Consider the following 23,667-nt stretch of genomic DNA (forward strand, 5'->3'; position numbering starts at 1 on the left):
GGGTACTCATAACTTCTTTTGTTTTGACACTGTCCAACTAAACCCCTTGTTTCTTTGGTTATGAAGTCGGGAAAAGAGAAGAGAGATTTCTCACCTCTGAACTAATGCAGGTGGGAGAACCCTGTGAGGCCATTCATTTCTCACATCAAGGTTTCAGCAGGGTCCTGACACTCTATCAGTCAGTCATTTATTTATCAAAGGTGCTTCGAGGCCAGGAAATCACAATCCAAGAGTGCATGAGCATGTAAGGCACACACAAAGAGGTTCTCTAAAAATATGCAGTAAAACTGCCAAAGCTATACGTACAATAATAAAGAACTTAAAAAAAATCTCTCCAGGTAATGGTGAAAATGATTTACAAGTGGTCACTTTCTGTTGTCACTTTCTCACTGTTTCAGAGTGAATTCTCTGGGCGGAGTCTTCTCCTGGGCCTTCCCACCTGGAAGCTCTCATGCCCCACCCTCCACCTTGCCCAGTGAAGACTGCCCACCTATTGGGCAAGTGGAAGTTGGTGCTCTCACCCTCAACAGTACAAAATTCCTAGAATATTTAGCCTTTTGGGGGTAGTGGGCCATGGTGATCTGAGAAGGAAAGGAAGCAGGGGATAGGGCAGGGGAAAATAAAAAGCACAGGATAAAATAAATTCTTGAACACTGCTGTTCTAGATTATAGTAAGATAAGTTAGTCCTGACACAGCCCTTGCTATGTGCCAGGCCCTATCCTTAGCACTTTTCATATATAAACCCGTTTAAGCCCCATAGTAGCCTAATCAGATCGATACTACTATTACTGCTATATTTCAGATGAGGAAACTGAGGCCCTGAGAGGTTAAGAAACCTGCTTAGAGTAACAGAGTGAATTACTGCAAGAGTTGGCATTCAAATCTGAGGAGTCAGGCTCCAGAGTCCATGCTCTTAAGCATCATATTAACTTATGTCACTTGTAAACCTATGACTTTTATAGTTTTTAACCACATCCACACACCACCTCAACTAACTTTCAGTTAAATTATTACTATAAATGGAAGTCAATATCACTTGCCATCAATAGATGGTGATAATAAAAATCAACTTAATGATTATTAAAATAAAATGTTCACCTATGTACCATTTAAACTCATTTCAGGCTTCCTTAGTGATACCTAACCCTTGGTCCTTTGGGGAACAGTGGTCTGGAGCAGTGTTTTCCCAACTGAAATGGAGGATAAATTGCCCAAGGAGTCCTGTTAAAATGCAGATTCTGATTCAGTAGGTCTAGGGTAGGGCCTACTGAAATTCTGCATTTCTAACAAATTCCCAGGTGGGGCCTAAACTGCTGGTCTGGGAACCACAACTTGAGTAGCTCTAGAATGTTGTAAGAATGCATGGTCTCTACCTCAGACCTACTGAATTAGAATTTTTAAGTCTCTTGCCAACAAGAGATTTTGTGCTCACTGAAGTCTGAATAGCCCTGTTCTTTAACAACCAGGATGATGAAACGCCCTGCCCCACATCGATGGAAGTTGTGTCCTGTACTGAGAAGGCTCTTTCTTCTGTAGACCCAGTTCATTTCAGCAGGCTGCATCCATGAAAACGGCACCGTACTTAGGACTGGAGTTGACACACAAAGGAAAGAGAAACGGAGCTGAGCGCCATTCACCTTTTACGCAGGTGATATGAAGGGCTTCCCACACCTGAGATACACACGGGCCAACAACAGCTCCTGAAGCTGAATCTGTTCAGGTCCGGCTGGATATGACAGTTAATTATCTGCCGAAATGCTTCCCAGGCGTCACTAGTGGTGGAAGAACCTGCCTGCCAATGCAGGAGACGTAAGAGATGCTGGTTTGATCCCTGGGTTGGGAAGATCCGCTGGAGGAGGGGATGACAACCCACTCCAGTATTGCCTGGAGAATCCCATGGACAGAGGAGCCTGGCGGGCTGTGGACCATAGAGTCGCAGAGTCAGACACAACTGAAGTGATTTAGCAGGCACACACGTGCAGTGCTTAAAGGGTGAATGCATATTGTCCATGAGTGTTGTAAAACCAAGATAAACTTTAACCACAACCTAATAGGAAAGCGACTAAGTCATACTTACAATGAGCTCAGAAAGTGGTTTCCTTTTATAAGACTCTTACTGAATCACAAATTTGTTCCCAAATCACTGAATTCATTATAATAACTGAACAGTATTAGGTTAAAGGATATAAATAAAGATATTGGTAATATTTATCATTGACTCAGGCATTTAAATTATCACTAAATGCCACAAAAATCATTGTCTGTGTGGTTCCCAAGAGTGAAAGGAGAAAATATTGATTTCATGTTTTCTTTTTTTTTCCTGCCTTGAATTAGCTAAACGAAGAATAAGGCTAATTTAAAAAACATGATATTAATCACACATTTATTAGCAAGCTTCATTTTATATAACAGCTATGCTTCTGAAAAATGGCATCTCTAATTTTGGAAAAATCGAGCTATGCTTTAAGGATACAAAAGGAGTTTATTATTCAGTGGAAATCCATAATCAATGTTATAAAATAACAAGTCATTTTATAAAATAAATTACCACCTCTCTAATTTATTATATCATCACTGGAAAAGACCTTGATGCTGGGAAAGACTGAAGGCAAAAGGAGAAGGGGGCGGCAGAGGATGAGATGTCTAGATAGCATCACCAACTCAATGGACAAGAATTTGAGCAAATTCCAAGACAGTGAAGGACAGAAGAACCCAGCTTGCTGCAGTCCATCGGGTGGCAAAAAGTCAGATGTGACTTAGCTACTGAACAACAACAAATAACAAGAGATTTTATAAGGAGGATGTTTTTTACTTTCTAAGGCTGAGGCAGTCACTTTTCCCCTGGGACTGTGAATACTCAAAATGCTGTTCTGAGAATCACTGAGGAAATAATGTACCGACTAGAGCGGGCACAGGGAACAAGTCTACAAGACACATCCTTTCTGATCCAGTTTTACTTCTGAGACTTCAGATGAGTTAAAGTATTTTCACAGTGGGAATAACTGCTGCAGCTTGGGCCAGATCAGGATGCCTGGTTCAAGTTCTGGTGCCTCTAGTTCCCTGTCCAGCTTGAAGTTCTGCTAGAACCTCAAACAACCTGCAGCCAGCAGGCATCAGCAGCTCTGTCTGCAGGCACATTCTATCCCACGGCAGCGAGCACACTTCACTGACAGCCAAGCCTGATACACTGACTGGAAGTCTCACCTCTCAGACTACACGGCATCACTCCCTGATTCACACAGACTCCTTTCCTAAAGAAAGGCTCTTCGCTAAGGAGTCAAGTTCTCCATCTCATCCTCCAGTCAGTTCTACAAATCCTACCCTTTACTCCCACTGCATTTGTGACACTTTGTTACATATCTTTTCTTTATATCTCTGTGTTTGTCCATGCTATGCAGGCTGGATGTGACGGCCTTCGCCACCTGGAAAATTCCCACCAATCCTTTAAAACACACTCAGGTGCTAACTTCTCTGCACAGACTTTCTTCTCCCTTTGCCAGAGCTAACTGCTCCAATAGTACTTTGTTCACAATTTTATTACAGCACTAGGGACTCTGGCAATTTCCTTTCACCTGTCAATGTGTCTCCCTTCACTGGACCATGGGCTCCTTGAAGGTTCAAAGACAGGAACTATGTCTTAGGTATCTTGGTATTGCCAAGGCTAAAGGTAATGCTGAATACCATTGCTTTGGTGTTGCTATGGGAAGGAAATAGAAAACATACATATCTGGGGTCATGCCAACTACTCAAGCAAAAGATGGAGACATGGCTTGGCAGCAGCACATTTATTGTGTCTACAGATGAAATAATTATCTTAACACTTTAAGAAAAATATTACCAACTAAAATAGGAAGGGAAGAAAAGGGCAGGAGAAATTTCTGTCCAACTGTTACTGGAGTGGGTAGCCTTTCCCTTCTCCAGGCAATCTTCCTAAGCCAGGAATCGAACCCAGGTCTCCTGCATTGTGGGTGGATTCTTTACCAGCTGAGCCGCAATGGAAGCTCAGGCCTTATTATGGTACGGGAATAAAATATCTTCTGGATGTGGGATTCTCAAAGCTTACAGTGCTCACTGGAAAAGCTTCATCTGGCATGTTAGAAATGCTGTCTTCAGAGAAGAATAGTTTGACATTTGGGAGAATAGGTCTCTAGTTCTGGTTTTAATGGTGATCTATTTCTCCATCTATAAAAATGTAAAGTATGTTCCTTCTTCTCTGATTTGCATAAGTGTAAGGACCGAATACAGAGAGGGCAATGGCACCCCACTCCAGTACTCTTGCCTGGAAAATCCCATGGATGGAGGAGCCTGGTAGGCTGCAGTCCATGGGGTCACCAGGAGTCAGACACGACTGAGAGACTTCACTTTCACTTTTCACTTTCATGCATTGGAGAAGGAAATGGCAACCCACTCCACTGTTCTTGCCTGGAGAATCCCAGGGATGGGGGAGCCTGGTGGGCTGCCGTCTATGGGGTCGCAGAGTTGGACATGACTGAAGCAACTTAGCAGCAGCAGCAGCAGCAAGGACCAAATAAGTACTTTGAGATAAGCACTAAACAAATAAAAACTACGCTATAGTCCTCTCTAAAAAGCAACGTTCTTTCAAATGTAATTTTTAAATTAATGATATGGTGGCTTCTTGGCAAAGGAGACACTTGGCTTACAGGGCAGCAGAGATGAGACTTTAGTCTTTTAAATTAGAAAACACTTTTCAAAACAACGGTGAGTTCAAGGAGGTCTTCTGGTTTTCAGATGGTAGAGTGAAAATATCTCTGTTCTTGCCTTTTCTGGGAAACTGTTTCAAAATAGGAAGGAAGGGGAATCTCAGAAATATAATCTCGATTGTGGGGAGGAAAAACTAGATTTCTGTCACCCTGAATTTCAGTAAATGAGACAGAACTGCCTGATGCCCAGACAACCAAATTCAGGGCACAGGTAAGGTGGTGTAGCCTGCAATGTACAGGGCAGGCCTGTGGCTGTGGGCCTCACAGTGTCATTCTCCAAAATAAGAAGCACTGGCTCCTGTGAGGAAGTTGGTGAGGAAGTCCCACCGACACCTGTTTAGAACAATGCAAAAGGGTGTGTAGCACAGCACAGGGGTGACCTTGGACCCTAGACACTGAGGAGCCATTCCGGCAGGCGCATTGCTGGACATGAGTGAGGGCAAGGGAAAGAGTAAGCCACCAGCAGCCTAAAGCCTCTCTCTCCCCTCCTCCTCTCTCCCTGCCCTTACTCTCTGTCATAGGAGCGCTTCACTGACCCAAAGAGAATTCTCCCTGGTCTAGAACATGCCCCGGTCTTCTCCTCGCATCATTATCCTGCAAATAGTTGGTCTAGACTTCCCCGGTGACTCAGATGGTAAAGAATCTACTGCAATACAGGAGACCCAGGTTCAATCCCTGGGCTGGGAAGATCCCCTGGTGAAGGGAATAGCAACCCACTCTAGTACTCTTGCCTGGAGAGTTCCATGGACAGAGGGGCCTGGCAGGCTATAGTCCACGGGGTCTCGAAGAGTCGGACATGGCTGAGTGACTAACACAAATACAAAAAGCATACAATTTATTCTAGGATGAATACTAAAACAAGGAACCAATAAAGAGAACCAGCACAGGATCTACACACACACACACACAAAAGCAGAAAGGAAAAGTGGGGAAAGGAACAGGACAAAGGATAGATGGTAGATGAAAAATGTAAGAAAATACACTGCTGTGGACAGTTGAAAACAGTGACAAGGCATAAAACAATTAACTGAAGGAATTTTATAAGACTAGCTGTGAGAAAGACTCAATTTATACTGTATATTGTTTTTACATTTTTATACTTTTTGAAGTATGTATCTTGGGCATTGCTTCCCAGGTGGCTCAATGGTAAAGAAACCACCTGCAATCCAGGAGACATAGGAGACACAGGTTTGATTCCTGGGTCAGAAAGATCCCCTGGAGGAGGGCATGGCAACTCACTCCGGTAAACCTGTCTGGAAAATTCCATGGACATCAGGTTGCAAAAGAGTCAGACACGGCTGAGCACATATATACACACATTTTGGGCATTACTACCCACTGCAAAAACTAATTTAAAAAAGAAAGTTTGGGATTGCTTCCTTTACTTGGGACAATTGTGGAGAAGTATTTTTTTTTAATGTTTTGCATTATCTTAGGAGACCCCTCTACATCTAAAAGGTAAATACAAATGAATAAACAAATAAAGAAAAACATAAATTTGTCTTGACCATTTGGTCTGAGTAAGCTGAATCCACAAAGAACAGTACTGCGAGCCGTGGGCTTTGCTGGCCAGGTCCTGCATGCAGACCTCCAGGAAAGCTGTACCCACTCCTACAGCCAGTCACTAATGTCAAAGTCACTGACCAAGTGGGCTCAGAAGACAATCAAGAATAGAATAAAATAATTTTCCTCAATCTAATCCATAAACCCTAAGGTTTAATTCTTCTGTTAATACATGGTTATTATACAATGAGGAACAGTTCTAAAACATGATTGCCCATTAGGCATGAACCATTTGCGAGTTGATTCCATTTGTAACTAGTCATTCATTAAATGGGAATAAACAAGAGAGCACCATAATTGGGAGGGGGGCACAGGTCTGAAAAGACAGTAGGTGGCTTTCTTTCTCCTTTTCCCAAATAATGCACTCCTAGACCTTACAGACAGGTATCCAGACCCATCATTCTTCAGCATTCATAATTTACACAGACAACATCAAAATGACTACAGGTCAACCACCATTACTTAAAACTCACTGACCATCCATGACCACCAGGAATGCACAACATCAGGCATAAACCCAGATTTGATTTAGCCTTCTTCCTTGTACGAGTCTGCAGGTGAATTTCTAAAACCTTAGGGCATACAAACTTGGGTGAAAACCAGAAAAAAAGTCATGCACCATCTGTTAAAATGCGGGAAAAAATGTTCACTTGCTCGTCCTGTTTTAGGCAGTTATCTCACCTGTGTGTGAAGCTTCTTTATTCTTCCTCTGAAATACTGGGGAGCAACATGATGAACAAAAATATTTCATTCAAAAGTTTAGAAGAATATTAGAACAAAAAACAGCTCTAAGGAATACAGCAGACTTAAAATCTATTTCTGCATCATTAAAAAGAAATACAACTACATCTCTGGTCTGTTTCCTCGGTTCTACCATATGAGAAGAAAAAATGTCTCTTCTTCTACTAGGGTCATAATTATTTATGTCAGACACATAGCAAAGGGGCCAGAGTCTTTTTTTTCACTATGTTTATTGACTGGGCAGATGTGGTTGATGATTTCACACTGATGTACCTGGCTGGGAGAGCTCTTGTTAAACAATTCATTAAAAAACAATAGCTCACATGTACAAAGCAGATTTCCTGTGTTAACAATTCTGATTGTTGTTTACATAATTATCTTTCATCCCCCCAAGTAACTCTGTATGACAGATACGAATCCCCATTTCACAGATAAGGAGACAAAGGCTCAAAGATGTAAAGTCATAGCCCAAGATCAAATAGTTGGAACTTGACATAACCACATTCAACCAAGTGAACTGCCCCTAAGCGTGTGCACTCTCCACTACTTCACCCGGCTTCTGACAAGCATCTCACCCTTTGCACAGTCAATGCAGAAAGCATTTACTGAGCTTCTTCCATATGTTAGGCACTATGATAGCCACTGAGTGAAACCAGAAACATGAATATCAGGTAATTAATGAATACTTGATGAAAAAATAAATCTATAGATACATGGTTCCTATCCAGGAATGATAACTCATAATACTTGCAGCTGCTGTTTAGTTGCTAAGTCACATGCAACTCTTTTATGACCCCATGGACTGTAGCCCACCAGGCTTCTCTGTCCATGGGATTTCCCAGGCAAGAATACTGGAGTGAGTTGCCATTTCCTTCTCCAGGGGATCTTCCCAACCCAGGGATCAAATCAGGTCTCCTGCATTGGCAGGCAGATTCTTTACCACTGAGCCACTTGGGAAGACCTGTAATACTTATGTATTGAAAGCTACTATGTGCCAGGCACTTCGCTAGAAAGGCAGAAAAAAAAGGGGGAAAAAGAGGTAACAATAAAGCATATGGTATATCAGATCAGATCAGATCAGTCGCTGAGTCGTGTCCAACTCTTTGCGACCCCATGAATCACAGCACACCAGGCCTCCCTGTCCATCACCAACTCCTGGAGCTCACTCAAACTCGTGTCCATCGAGTCGGTGATGTCATCTAGCCATCTCATCCTCTGTCGTCCCCTTCTCTTCCTGCCCCCAATCCCTCCCAGCATCAGAGTCTTTTCCAATGAGTCAACTCTTCACATGAGGTGGCCAAAGTACTGGAGTTTCAGCTTTAGCATCATTCCTTCCAAAGAACACCCAGGACTGATCTCCTTTAGAATGGACTGTTTGGATCTCCTTGCAGTCCAAGGGTATATAAAAGGCATAAAATAAATTCCAATATATCAGTAATCATAATAATTATAAACAGATTATTAGCTTCTCCTACTAAAGGACAAAGATATTCAAATTGATTTTAAAATTAACTGTATCTCCTTTATAAGGAACACAGCTAAAACAAAGTGATTTTAAAACTTTCAAAATAAAACAATGAAAACAATACTCAAGTAGACACTAAAAACTGGTACAGAACCCTCATACTTTGCTGCTGAAAATGTAAAATGGAGCAGCCACTTTGGAAGTGTTTGTAAGTTCCTCACAACATTAAACAGAATTATCATAAGATTAGCAACTGCACTCCAACGTATCTCCAAGAGAAATGAAAACATTTGCCTACACAAAAACTTATACATGAAAGTTTATAATAGCATTGCTTAATATAGCCAAAGTGTAGAAACAGCCCAACCATCGATCAGCTTATGAGTGGATAAACAAAATGTAGTATGGCTGTGCTATTATTTAGCAACAGAAAGGAATGAAGTACTGATACACGCTATAGCATGGATAAATGCAAAAGACATTATGCTAAGAAGTCAGTCATATACTGTATGATTCCATTCATATGAAATTTCAGAATGGGTAAATAAAAAAAAATAAAAAATAGATTAGCAGTTGTCAGGGCTGAGGAGAGGGGTATGGGAAGCGTCATCTAATGGGTTTCTTTTGGGGATGATAAAAATGTTCTGGAATTAAGATGATGGTGCTAGTTGTGTGACTGTGTGAATATTTTAACAACCACTGAACTGAATACTTTAAAAGACTGAATTTTATGGTATATGAATTACATTGTAATAAGGCTGGTTTTTAAAGTCGTGCAGCATGATTAATATCAGGCAAAACAGAATCCAGGGCAAAAACATATTAATAGAAACAGAAAGTGTTCTGGAAATATAAAATGAAAAGATAATTAATTGCTTCCATGGCTTATGGACCATGAAAAGCACAAGAAACCTCTGAGACAGGTCTTTGGTGATTAAAGGGAGTGGGGAGGGGATGAGCAAAGCTTTGCCACATAGGCATGTACGGGGTGTGTAGCAAACAGTCCCAGCGAGCATGGTGCTCACAGAGCTAGGTTGTTCAGGAGTCTGAGGTTTATTTTCTTTTAACTTTTTAAAAAAGGAGACATGTTAGATGCAGCGTGTTTTACACACAGCACCCTAGGGGGCATTGTGGAAAAAGAATTATAAGGAGAAGAAGTATCAAGTAGGTAGATCAATCTGGGGATTCACACAAGGCAAGGATGGATATTTATTTGAATTAGAGTAACTGCAGTGGGATAGAGCCTAGGAGGATAAAAATTTGGATGTCTGGGATGGGTGGGGGGAGAAGGAAGAGCCTAGGATAACCCCACAGCTCCTTGCCGAGACAATCCGGTATTAATTAAGGAAGGCAGGAACAAATGTGTGGGTGTTGGGGGTGGTGCATAGGTGGGAAGTGAGTTTAATTTGAAGCATATGAGGTCCTTTTGGCAAATGGAAATTTGGATCTGAAATTTAGAAAAGAAGCAAGGCTGATAACAGAGATTTAGGAATCTACATAAGGCAGCTGGGTGTGTTTCATTCTCTAATGTTAATTGCATGAAAAACTAAAAACGCGTAACATTTTAAAGTACTGAGTCACCTTTTGTAGTTTCTAATTAAGTCAAGGACATAATTAGACAGGCTAATAATGGAAGTTATGTCAAGTGGTTGATAGTTCTAGTTGCCTACTCAATAACCATTTCCTCTTCCTCCTTAGAGCAACTGCCCTAGCTGGAGGCAAGTGGGAGTAGCAGTTGCAGTGTACCTAGCTGAAACTATCTGATTTCAGATTTTACATTTTAGAGCAGCACTGTGACACCATTCTGGCCAATGAGATGTAGCCAGAAGTAGCTGGGGAGGCCATCACTTTCTATATAAAAAGGCAAAGCCTCCCTAATAGAAGGGCCCTCACTCTTTCGGTATTTATACCTTTCCTTTCTTCTTGCCTGGGGCTTCCCTGGTGGCTCAGACGGTTGTAATACAAGAGACCCAGGTTCAATCCCTGGGTCGGGAAGTTCCCCTGGAGAAGGAAATGGCCACCCACTAACTACAGTATTCATGACTGGAGAGTTCCACGGACAGAGGAATCTGGCGGGCTAGAGTCCATGGGCCGCAAAGAGTTGGACATGACTGAGCGACTAACACACACTTTCTTCTTGCCTAAAGATGTAGGCCTAGAGATACAGCAGCTGTATTGTCACCATGAAGCAACCAGATTTCAGATGATGTCCTATATGGTGAGGACAGTGAAGCAGGAAGATGGAAAGAGGCTGCTTCTCTGATAGCACTGTTTGAGCTCCATCTTCAGCCAAGACTGCAGCCATGAAATTAAAAGATGCTTGCTTCTTGGAAGGAAAGTTATGACCAACCTAGACAGCACATTAAAAAGCAGAGACATTACTTTGCAAACCGAGGTCCATCTAGTCAAAGCTATGTTTTTCCCAGCAGTCATGTATGGATGTGAGAGTTGGACAATAAAGAAAGCTGACCGCCGAAGAACTGAAGCTTTTGAACTGTGGTGTTGGAGAAGACTCTTGAGAGTCCCTTGGACAGCAGGGAGAGCCAACCAGTCCATCCTAAAGAAAGTCAGTCCTGAATATTCATTGGAAGGACTGATGCAGAAGCTGAAATTCCAACACTTTGACCACCTGATGCGAAGAACTGACTCACTGGAAAAGACCCTGATGCTGGGAAAGATTGATGGCGGGAGGAGAAGGCGACGACAGAGGATGAGATGGTTAGATGGCATCACTGGATCAATGGACATGAGTTTGAGTAAACTCTGGGAGTTGGTGATTGACAGGGAGGCCTGGCATGCTGCAGTCCATGGGGTTGCAAACAGTCAGATACGACTGAGCAACTGAACTGAACTGATCAGCCCTGGACTGCAGTTCTTGGGAGTCTATTTCTACAAGACACACTTGTATCTGTTTAAGCCAGATTCTCATGTGTGCATTGCTTTTTGTATTGTTTGTTTTGGCACCTGAATGTAATCCTAACTGATAAAATTATATTTGGGCTAATATATACATTACATATATATAAAACACGAGACTAAAAAGACATGCCCATTATTTCAAGTACTAAAAAAAAAGCTTAAAAATCAATATCATTTATTCTTACTACCAAGAGGTACTAAGTGTCTTAAGGGACCTAAAAAATAATACAGAGCACTGGATATTTATTTTTCCAACAGTAGCTAAAGGGAGATTATGGGATTACCAGTATTAAGAAAATTCATGAACACATCTATTAATGAGTATACATGTATGATGACACCTTTGGACTTTTTCTGGATAAAGTAAACTGATCTGGCTCATTTATATAGCTTCTATCAGAACCCATGTTCTTAAAGATAGGACTGCTCACCTGATTCTCACAATAACTATAATGTTTGGAAGAAAGAATCTTTCTACTCTCCTAGGAACTCAGTAAGCACACCTAAGGAAACAGTATATCCTCCAACCACTGTACTCTGGCCCTTCACAGAAGAGCTTCTATAGGTTTGTGCTCTGGGAGTATGTCTCCAGAACTGCAGTCAGTAACGTTCTAGGAAACACTTATTATTACCTTTCACCACAAAATTTCCATTGTCTTCATGGCAGGAACGATGTTGAAGACTTAGGTCTCTATGGCAACAGAGACTGCTTTGAGGACTCGCCAGGACAAAGCCATCCCAAGTTCCAGGACCAGGAAAAGCTGTGTAACTGATCTCTTTTTATCTCATGGTCACTGTGGATCAGGTAACTATTTGTGTTTCCCTCTTTGTTTTGGCTACTGGGAAGCTCTGACAAATTATTAATTCCATCTCCAGAAACTACACCAAACCTTAAACTCATCTCCAGAAATTACCTGCACCTTATAACATAATCTTGTTCACTAAACTACCTCTAATTTTATCTTTTTCAAAATAAGTTTACTTATTGAGTCTCGGCTGTGCTGGGTCTTCCTTGTTGTGTGGGCTTTTCTCTAGTTGCAAGAACTTCTCATTGCAGTGGCTCTCTGTGAGCTCTAGGGCACGTGGGCTCAGTAGTTGTGGCTCCTGGGCTCCAGAGCACAGGCTCAGTAGTTGGGGCACATGGAATTAGTTGCTCCACGGCATGTGGAATCTTCCCGCATTAGGGATCGAACCCATCTCTCCTGCATTCTCGGGTGCATTCTTTACCACTGAGCCACCAGGGAAGCCCCCTTCTAATTTTATGTTGCTTTTTAATCTGTGTGTTCTCTTTACCGCTGTTTCATTATCTATTAATCTTTTGTTGTTAACTCCTCTAATGCTTTATGGAACAAAGAGCATTTCAGGCAAATTTTTTTAAAAAATATCAGATGATAATGATGATGGAGAAATAACTCCAGAAAGAATGAAGGGTTGGAGCCAAAGCAAAAACAATACCCAGCTGTGGATGTGACTGGTGATAGAAGCAAAGTCCGATACTGTAAAGAGCAATATTGCATAGGAACGTGGAATGTCAGGTCCGTGAATCAAGGCAAATTGGAAGTGGTCAAACAGGAGATGGAAAGAGTGAACATCAACATTCTAGGAATCAGTGAACTAAAATGGACTGGAATGGGTGAATTTAACTCAGATGACCATTATATCTACTACTGCGGGCAAGAATCCCTCAGAAGAAATGGAGTAGCCATAATGGTTAACAGAAGAGTCTGAAATGCAGTACTTGGATGCAATCTCAAAAACGACAGAATGATTTCTGTTCGCTTCCAAGGCAAACCATTCAATATCACAGTAATCCAAGTCTATGCCCCAACCAGTAATGCTGAAGAAGCTGAAGTTGAACGGTTCTATGAAGACCTACAAGACCTTTTAGAACTAACACCAAAAAAGATGTCCTTTTCATTCCAGGGGACTGGAATGCAAAAGTAGGCAGTCAAAAAACACCTGGAGTAACAGGCAAATTTGGCCTTGGAATACGGAATGAAGCAGGGCAAAGACTAATAGAGTTTTGCCAAGAAAATGCACTGGTCATAGCAAACACCCTCTTCCAACAACACAAGAGAAGACTCTACACATGGACATCACCAGATGGTCAATACCAAAATCAGATTGATTATATTCTCTGCAGTAAAAGATGGAGAAGCTCTATACAGTTAACAAAAACAAGACTAGGAGCTGACTGTGGCTCAGATCATGAACTCCTTATTACCAAATTCAGACTGAAATTGAAGAAAACAGGGAAAACCGCTAGACCATTCAGGTATGACCTAAATCAAATCCCTTATGAATATACAGCGGAAGTGAGAAATAGATTTAAGGGCCTAGATCTGATAGATAGAGTGCCTGATGAACTATGGAATGAGGTTTGTGACATTGTACAGGAGACAGGGATCAAGACAATCCCCATGGAAAAGAAATGCAAGAAAGCAAAATGGCTGTCTGGGGAAGCCTTACAAATAGCTGTGAAAAGAAGAGAGGAGAAAAGCCAAGGAGAAAAGGAAAGATATAAGCATCTGAATGCAGAGTTCCAAAGAATAGCAAGAAGAGATAAGAAAGCCTTCTTCAGCGATCAGTGCAAAGAAATAGAGGAAAAGAACAGAATGGGGAAGACTAGAGATCTCTTCAAGAAAATTAGAGATACCAAGGGAACATTTCATGCAAAGATGGGCTTGATAAAGGACAGAAATGGTATGGACCTAACAGAAGCAGAAGATATTAAGAAGAGATGGCAAGAATACACAGAAGAATTGTACAAAAGGATCTTCACGACCCAGATAATCACGATGGTGTGATCACTCATCTAGAGCCAGACATCTTGGAATGTGAAGTCAAGTGGGCCTTAGAAAGCATCACTACGAACAAAGCTAGTGGAGGTGATGGAATTCCAGTAGAGCTATTTCAGATCCTGAAAGATGATGCTGTGAAAGTGCTGCACTCAATACGCCAGCAAATTTGGAAAACTCAGCCGTGGCCACAGGACTGGAAAAGGGCAGTTTTCATTCCAATCCCAAAGAAAGGCAATGCCAAAGAGTGCTCAAACTACTGCACAATTGCACTCATCTCACACGCTTGTAAAGTAATGCTCAAAATTCTCCAAGCCAGGCTTCAGCAATACGTGAACCGTGAACTCCCTGATGTTCAAGCTGGTTTTAGAAAAGACAGAGGAACCAGAGTTCAAATTGCCAACATTCGCTGGATCATGGAAAAGCAAGAGAGTTCCAGAAAAACATCTATTTCTGCTTTATTGACTATCCCAAAGCCTTTGACTGTGTGGATCACAATAAGCTCTGCAAAACTCTGAAAGAGATGGGAATACCAGACCACCTAACCTGCCTCTTGAGAAATCTGTATGCAGGCCAGGAAGCAACAGTTAGAACTGGACATGGAACAACAGACTGGTTCCAAATAGGAAAAGGAGTACGTCAAGGATGTATATTGTCACCCTGCTTATTTAACTTATATGCAGAGTACATCATGAGAAACACTGGGCTGGAAGAAACACAAGCTGGAATCAAGATTGCTGGGAGAAATATCAATAACCTCAGATATGCAGATGACACCGCCCTTATGGCAGAAAGTGAAGAGGAACTAAAAGCCTCTTGATGAAAGTGAAAGAGGAGAGTGAAAAGGTTGGCTTAAAGCTCAACATTCAGAAAACGAAGATCATGGCATCTGGTCCCATCACTCCATGGCAAATAGATGGGGAAACAGTGGAAACAGTGTCAGACTTTATTTTTGGGGGCTCCAAAATCACTGCAGATGGTGACTGCAGCCATGAAATTAAAAGACGCTTACTCCTTGGAAGAAAAGTTATGACCAACCTAGAGAGCATATTCAAAAGCAGAGACATTACTTTGCCGACTAAGGTCCATCTAGTCAAGGCTATGGTTTTTCCAGTAGTCATGTATGGATGCGAGAGTTGGACTGTGAAGAAGGCTGAGCGCCAAAGAATTGATGCTTTTGAAGTGTGGTGTTGGAGAAGACTCTTGAGAGTCCTTTGGACTGCAAGGAGATCCAACCAGTCCATTCTGAAGGAGATCAACCCTCGGATTTCTTTGGAAGGAATGATGCTAAAGCTGAAACTCCAGTACTTTGGCCACCTCATGCAAAGAGTTGACTCATTGGAGAAGACTTTGATGCTGGGAGGGATTGGGGGTAGGAGGAGAAGGGGACGACCGAGAATGAGATGGCTGGATGGCATCACTGACTCGATCGACGCGACTCTGAGTGAACTCCGGGAGTTGGTGATGGACAGGGAGGCCTGGCGTGCTACGATTCATGGGGTTGCAAAGAGTCGGACACGACTGAGCGACTGAACTGAACTGAATGCTTTATGGAACAAAGAGTATTTCAGGCAAAATTTTTTTAAAATATCGGATGATAATGATGATAATAATAATAATAGCTAGTTTATTGACCGTTGCTATGAACCAAGCGCTGTCTTAGGCCTAACTTATTTATCCTAAATAGGAGATAAGTAGTATTATTACTATGTCCACTTTACAGTTGAAAAATCAGACACAGAAAGGTGAAGTAATTTGTCCAATGTCATATAACCAAGTGATGAGTGCAAGATTCAAACCCAGGTATTCTGAATCACAAACACTTTACAAAAGAAGAAATAATAATATTTAATTTCTAAAAGAAGTGGAGGCATTCTGATCTTACAGGCTGAGCTTAACATCCTTCAGCTTTAAAGGAGAAGTCAGTTGTACACTCATGCCTGATGATCCATCTTTACAGAGAGGAATGAGACGTTAAAAGTCAGAAGGGCAGTTAATCCAAATTGGCTTTTGGTCTTTAAATATGAATATATCCATTCATTCACTCACTCATTCACTATTCATCACCTGCCACCAATGATGCAGGTGCTGGGAAGAGATGAAGCAGACAAAGTTCCTGCCCTCCAGGAGTGCAGGTGCAATAAAGGAGAGTCAGACAGGTAAAGGGCATCCTGGACTATGAGCTGGCTGACAGAACCAGAGCAGAGCGTGGCATGATCATTCCCAGAGCGGTTTAGCTCTTGGCCCCTGTATCCATCTGATAATGGGAGTGCAAGAGAGCTCAGTCGCTCAGTTGGATCCAACTCTTTGTGACCCCATAGATTGCAGCTCACCAGGCTCCTCTGTCCATGGGATTTTCCAGGCAAGAATACTGGAGTGGGTTTCCATTTTCTCCTTCAGGGGATCATCCTGACTCAGGGATTGAACCGATGTCTCCTACGTTTCCTTAATTTCCTGCATTGGCAGGTGGAGTCTCTACCACTGGGAAGCCTGATAATGGGACTAGAAAGAATCAGTTTCCTTACAGGGCCATTGGATTGATTTCATATGTAGAAAGCTCTTAGCCTAGCCAGGCACAAAAGCCTCCAGTACAAGGCAGCCTTTAGCTCTTAAGGCATAGTGGATGGCAGCCTGGGCATCTTGCTCTGACACACACCTGCACTCATTTGGACACAAGTTCTCACAAGCTCTCTACTGCCCCCTCCCAGCTACTCCCCAGCACCGAAAGGCTTACAGTCCACAGACAGGCCTGGTACTTTCTTTCTGCATGCTGCCATCTCACATTCAGTGTCTTGCTGAAGTACATCGCCCACGCAGGATGAATATTCCTTCAAGATGCACTTGAAAATCTTTCACAGTGTCTGGCCCACATAATGCTCCCCTAGCATTTTTGCCACATTTGCTCTGATTCACTTGTCGCTTTGGCACTTCAGTAAGGCAGTTCACCACACGATTCCCCTGCTGCAAAATGGATCGGATTCCTGCTTGGGCAGGTCTAAGGAAAGACCCAACTAGAATTGCAAAAGGGAAGTTTCAAGTGCACTCTTGGCTGAAGTCACTGAGAAAACATATGTGCTGCACCTGCTCGGCATCAGCTGAGAATTGTCTGTCTCTTAGGTTTGGTGCCATGGCTAAATAAGAAGCAATTAATCACTTTTTCACCAACCCTAACTCATATTTAATAGTTCCCTCTCAAAGTCTGTTTTGTCATGCTCTCAGCAGAGTCAGTCAAACACTACGATTCCCTTCTAAATATTCCCGCAGCCAGATGGCAGGAACACTAACTGTGCCATGGCAAAACTCGCCTAAAGATAACTTCGTGATGCATAATCACGCTGGATGGCACTCGGCAAAGCAGATTCATCCAGATACCTCTTTAGCTGCCCGACTTAATCCAGCTTCTCCAAACCAAAACTTTCCAGTTCCAAAAGCAAGACACATTCAACACTGCAATGTGGTACTTGCTGTAAGACGAACACGATTCTGCTCCTCTGGGTTCTGCATTTTAGGCAGAAGTATAAAATCACTAGAAGAACACATTTGAGGACACGTTTCTCAAGATCGTTCTCTAGATAAAATGTTCCTTTACCCTCAAGTTTCAAATATTTCCACACCAAGTGTAAGTATGTTTATAACACGTTTGCTGGAAAACAAATTTCCGTCCTTCTGCTGAGTTATTTTTGTGTTTTTTTTTTTTTGAAAAAAACTTAAGCATTAACAAACATATATTTATAAATTCTAGACTGTAAGGAAGTTGACTGTTCTTCCCTAGTGAAAATCCTACATGTTCTTTTCTAGAGTGAATTATGTTTTGGTTTTCAGATCTTTTCTAGGTTGTATTGTTTATTCTTTATGTGTATTTAACTGACTTTCAAAATCACAACCTGTACTTTATGATTTCTGAACAATAAATCCTGAAAACAGTGTTGCCAGGCTAGCCCAGCTGGCTTCTCCTGTTCCTAAAACTGCATGTTCTTAGATACACACACACTTCCTCCATCCCGTCTGCTGCTGGCTAGCTTCAGTTGGTGACATGATCTCACACTCACAATTATATGAAAACAACAGCAACTTCTGGAAAGGAACCAAAAGAGGGCACGGTGGGAAGCCAGCCTTCAAGTCTCTGTCACCCTGATAGCTCTGCCCTGATTCAAGTGGCTGAAAATTGCCTATCTGTGGTTGCATGTATAGAATTCGAGATCTGTGTACCCAGGTTCTCGACCCTCCACTCCCCTGAGTAAGGTATTTAACCTCTGTGACCTTTTATCTTCTGTTCCATTAAAAAGGCACAATAACAATATTGCCCTTAGAGAACTGAGTCATTTGAGGTCGTTCATGTAAAGGCATTTGGTAAGGCACTCTGCAGTCTGTATTTCATTTCCCCTCATGGCTAAACTTTCTTTGCTCCCTGTCCCTTTTATTATTATTATTATTCATTAATTTTTCTGATTTAGTTGTGGTTTTTAAATGTATCTCTAAAATGCATTAGCTGGAAAACTACACCAGTCTGTGTGCTACCACAGTAGTGGATTTTTAGCATTAAATTCTTATTTATTTTTTATTGAGGTAAAACATAAGTGCATAAGTCAAGAGCTTCCCTGGTGGCTCAGATGGTAAAGAATCTGCTTGCAATGTAGGAGACCCAGGTTCAATCCCTGGCTTGGGAAGATCCCCTGAAGAAGGGCATGGCAGCCCACTCCAGTATTCTTGCTTGGAGAATTCCACGGACAGAGGAGCTTGGCGGACTGCAGTCTATGGGGTCGCAGAGTCCAGCATGACTGAGTGGTTTTCACTTTTCATAAGTCAAGTGCATAAATCTCACAGAAATAATTTTACAAATATCTAAATGTGTGCCCCTCTGTTATCACTACTTAGGTCAAGGTGGGGAGCATTTCCAGCACCTCTGAAGCCTCCATCCCCATTATCAGGCCCAAAGGCCGCCCCTCATTTATGCTTCATCCCCATGGATAGCTTTGCTAAAGTTAAAAAAAAAAAAGTTTTTTTTTTCAGGGAAGGCTGGAGTCCCTGCGATAATGACTATTGCTGACTACAACAAATGTACGACCAATCTTCCCTCTAACGAGATAAAAGATTCTGGAAAGGAGGCGAGAGGCACAAACTTTCTAAGTCATACAGATCATGCACAACAAAGCCCTCATTTTGCAGCCAGTGACCCCCAAGCTCGAAGAGGCAAGTGATAGCCCATCTTCCCGCTACAGAGTAACTTTCTTTCCAAATAGAGCCCATCACAAAGCACTCCGAGCTTCGAGCTTCGGGGATACGGATGCTATCCGCGAATCCCAAAGCGTCAGGACGGCTCCCCCAGCCTCTCCCTACAGAACTTCTTTCCAGGGAGCAGAGTCCACTGGGGCCCCACTCGGCCCCCGCTCCCGTCTCAGGCACACCCACGCGGCTGGCAAGCCATGCTCAGAAGGCTCTGTTCCTGAGAGCCTGTGCCCGCTGCCCATGGGGACAGGGCTGGGCTCCCCGTGCGCCACCCCCCACCCGGAGATCCGGAGTGGCCTCTTCTCCAGCCCTGCTCCCCCATCCCCGCTCCTTCTCGCCTCCGGTGTGTATTGAGGGAGGGTGCAATAGACTCTGCCACCTTCTCCCTGGTTCCTCCAAAGGAGAGTTTAAAACCCATGTGTGGACAAACCTAAATCGCTGCAGCACACACTACTGACTTCAGGGGCTTGGAGATGAGCACTGGGAAGGGAGTCTGGAGACTAAAGAAGTCACCACGAGCTGAGTGACCTTGCGCGAGTCACTTCCCATCTCCGAGATTGGCTTCCTCATCCGGGGCTTCTATCAATATATCCCCAAGCCACCTTCAGTTCGGCAATTTCCTAGTTACTCTTTACTCATCCCGGCTCATCCCGCCATAGCCCCTTCCCCAGCGAGACCCCAGCCTTTTGTTCCGGGGGTGAAGCGGGGAAGGGAGGAAGGAGAGCTTGGCGACCAGGCCGGGGCGGCCTTGGCGCCTGGGGCCGCTCCCTGGAGAGTCGGGTCGGGGGAAGACAACCAGGCAACCCCGGGGTGACCTCCTTCCCTCCGCGGTCCCGTTACAGCCCGGCCCGGGAGTCACCGGGCGGCGGGCAGCGAGCGAGGGGCTCCGGGGCAGCGCCGCGCCGCGGGCGGGGAGCCCCGGACACGAGCATGCGCGCAGCACCCCTGGCCCCGCCGGGGGTTCACTCCGCCCCGGGACGGGCCCGAGCGCCCGCCGCGACAGCGTATCCCCTCTCCCTCCGGCGCCGACCCGGGCACGCGCGCGGAGCCGCTACCTGCCGCCAGCCGTGCGGAGGACAGGACAGGACTCGTCTCTGGCCGGCTTCCCCGCCGCCGCCGCCGCCTCTAGGCTCCGGGCTCGGTCCCGCAGCACCCGTGCTTCAGGCGGCGCCGCTGCGGCCGCGCTGCACCGGGTGCTGAGCTCGGTGCGCGTCGCTCCCTCCCGGCCGCCAGCTCTGGGGCTGCCGGGACGCGGAGGCGGGGCCGCCGCCCCCACCTGCTCCGCCGGCTCCTGCCCTGAAGTCGCCGCCGCCCAGCGCGCAGGGACGCGGCCCGGGCAGGCGGGGTCGCTCTGGAACCCGGGAGGCGGGTCCCAGCCACCCGGCGCGCCTCTCCCTGTAGGAGTTCCAAGTCTAAGCTGGGGAGAGAGTGGGCCCCAAGGCTGGAGTTCCCCAGATACGAGCGACACCCGGCCCAGTACCGCCAGACCGCGGACATTCCACTCCTTTATCAGTTTATTCCAAAATATTTTGAACCTCTCCTGTGGTCCAGGCGGCGTCATAAGCAGTGGGGACAAAAGAGAGAACAAGATCATCTTGTTCCCGGAGTTCACGGTCTAGAAAGGGAAGCAACTAATGGACAGAGATATACTGCAGAACCGAGAGGAAGTGGTCTCAGAGGGGTCCCTGATCCAGACTTGGGGGGTTAGGGGACGTCTCCTCGAGATGCCGATGGCTAAGAGAATTGAAGGATGAGCATGAAGTGGCCGGCTGGAGTGACCTGGGGAGGTGGATTGACCCAAGTGGAGCCGACTGTGTTTGCAAACTGAAATGTTTGAGGAGCCAAAAGAACTTGGGATGACAAGTAAAACCCTTGTCACACTTGACTTCAGGCCCCTGGGAAGACACAGAAGGTTTGTGTCTGAGGCGGTATGCTTGATTGGTTGGTGAGCGCTTAAAGTCTCCCACGTCTTGTGCTTTTCTGCTAGTGGAGGAACTAAGAGACTCATGGACCATTCACTGCGCTGCCTCTGAACATCTATGAACCAGGCACTCTGCCGGGTCCTTGAATGTGCTGCTGAAGGAGACAGAAAGGAGCTACTAGTCTGGAGTGGAGGAGAGACCTTGTACTCAGCGCTGTGTCAACACTTGGATCAGGTGCATGGGAACACAGGTGAGACAACAGTTAATGCTGGGAGGGAGGAGGATCTCACACAGGGATGGCAGCTTGTCTACAGGTTCAGATTCTGTAGCAGCTGCTGTCAAAGTATGTTCCCCAAGCAGTCGCTAACTAGTTTCTTAATTACTAGTGTTTACAGGCTGACAATGTGTAGGCTTATATTTAGAGCAAGGATAAATAATTCACTTCTCATGCCTTCCCTGTGTTGTCAAGAACAACTTCCCTGTGTTTGATTTAGGTGAAGAAGATGTAGGAAGTGGAAGCCAATAGGTACTTGCTTCCCACCTGTTTGTCTTGTGTGACTCCTATCTTTCCTGCTTTAGAACCATAATAAATGGGCAAGAAGACATGTCCATGAGCCCAGAATTCCTACGAGGTCTTCTGCTGAGTGGTCCAAGTGGTAGCTAGTCAAATTCAAAGGCTGTTATCTTAAAGGGTAGGTATGGCTTGGATCAAATAATTATTGGAAAATTATTGGAAAGGGTGGGGAAATTGTGAGTGAGGAAAATATTTGGAAAGTGGGGACATTTGGGCTGAAAGCTTCAGGTACCCAATGTTTCCCATCCATGTAAAGTGACTGTGCCATTGGTGTCTTGTTTTAATGGACATTAGGGAAAGATTCATTCCCCCCTGGTTCCACCATAACTACAGTCATAACTACAGCACATAACTACAGGAGAGCACTAGCTATGCCAGGTGGATGAAGCAGGTATACCTCAGAGATATTGCAAGTTCAGTTCATGAACACTGCAGTAAAGCCAGTATTGCAATAAAATGAATCACGTGAACTTTTGGTTTCCAACATATAAAAATTATGTTTATACTATACTTTATTAAGTATGCAATAGCATTATATCTGAAAAAGCACACAGCTTACTTTAAAATAACGTTATAGCAAAAGAATTGCTAAGCATTATCTGATAATGCAAGGATGCCAAACCATAAATCTGTAAAAAATGAAATGTCTTTGCAGTGAGTCACCTGCCCAGTAGCCAAACCACTCTCCCCTTCCAGAAATTAACATTACTGAGGATTATGATTGTGGTCTAAGACTACTGGGACAGTCCCATTCCTGATTTTCCAGTCTTTCTTGCAGCTAAGGAAGTCATTGACCGAGTTCTGGCAAATGAAGGAAGGTGTTGACTGGGGGTCGTTGAGAAATCTTTTGCTGACTCTGACCTTCTGTCCCCCATGTTCCCGATGCCAAAATGAGATGGCTAGTAATGCTGCAACTAGAATACAACATGGGCATGTTGTAATCAAGAGAATGAACATGAGGCCAAAAAAGCCAATATAATCAGGATGTCCCAGGATGACAGAGTGAAAAATAGGGTCAGTGTGTATGATACTGCTGGGCATTCAAATGAAATCCAGCAACAGCCCTTCTCTGAGCATTTTATTATGTGAGAAAAATGGTCCCTGAGACTAAGTTTTCTTTTCCTTGCGGCCAAACGTATTTCTGACTGATACTATGGCCTGGAAAAGGACAGACACCTCTTCTCCTGCTCACCGAATGCCTGCAATAACTCACCTTTCACACCTTCTACTTGTAAACTTATGTTTGCATCTGCCATGACTTACTGAGCTCTTTAGGAGAACAGCATTATAGAAATCATGAATGTTTTGTACCTGTATCCACATCATTTCGTCAAGTATTTATACGGCAGCTATTAGATGGTGATAATGTACTGTTTCTGGAAATGCTAAACTGGATTCACAGCTCTTCCTCCAGGGAGCTAACAGCTTCAGTTCAGTCAGTCAGTCAGTTCAGTCGCTCAGTCGTGTCCGACTCTTTGCGACCCCATGAATCGCAGCACGCCAGGATCTCCCTGTCCATCACCAACTCCCAGAGTTCACTCAAATGCTTGTCCACTGAGTCGGTGATGCCATCCAGCCATCTCATCCTCGGTCGTCCCCTTTGCCTCCTGTCCCCAATCCCTCCCAGCACCAGAGTCTTTTCCAATGAGTCAACTCTTCACATGAGGTGGCCAAAGTACTAGAGTTTCAGCTTTAGCATCATTCCTTCCAAAGAACACCCAGAAAAAACAAACAAAC

The 23,667-nt window shown here is 44.0% G+C and overlaps 1 protein-coding gene across 1 annotated transcript in view; it reads right to left on the reverse strand.

Annotated features, from left to right (window-relative positions):
* WIPF3 (WAS/WASL interacting protein family member 3) overlaps positions 1–20,677 on the reverse strand; it is an 81,657-nt gene extending 60,980 nt beyond the window's left edge. Inside the window, exon 1 of the mRNA XM_027968646.2 lies at positions 20,490–20,677. The gene's annotated coding sequence lies outside the window, so the exon portion shown is untranslated. The remainder of the gene's footprint in view (positions 1–20,489) is intronic.
* Between the last annotated feature and the right edge of the window lie 2,990 nt (positions 20,678–23,667).

This window comes from Ovis aries, chromosome 4 (assembly GCF_016772045.2).
Source record: "Ovis aries strain OAR_USU_Benz2616 breed Rambouillet chromosome 4, ARS-UI_Ramb_v3.0, whole genome shotgun sequence".
Classification (NCBI taxonomy): Eukaryota; Metazoa; Chordata; class Mammalia; order Artiodactyla; family Bovidae; genus Ovis; species Ovis aries.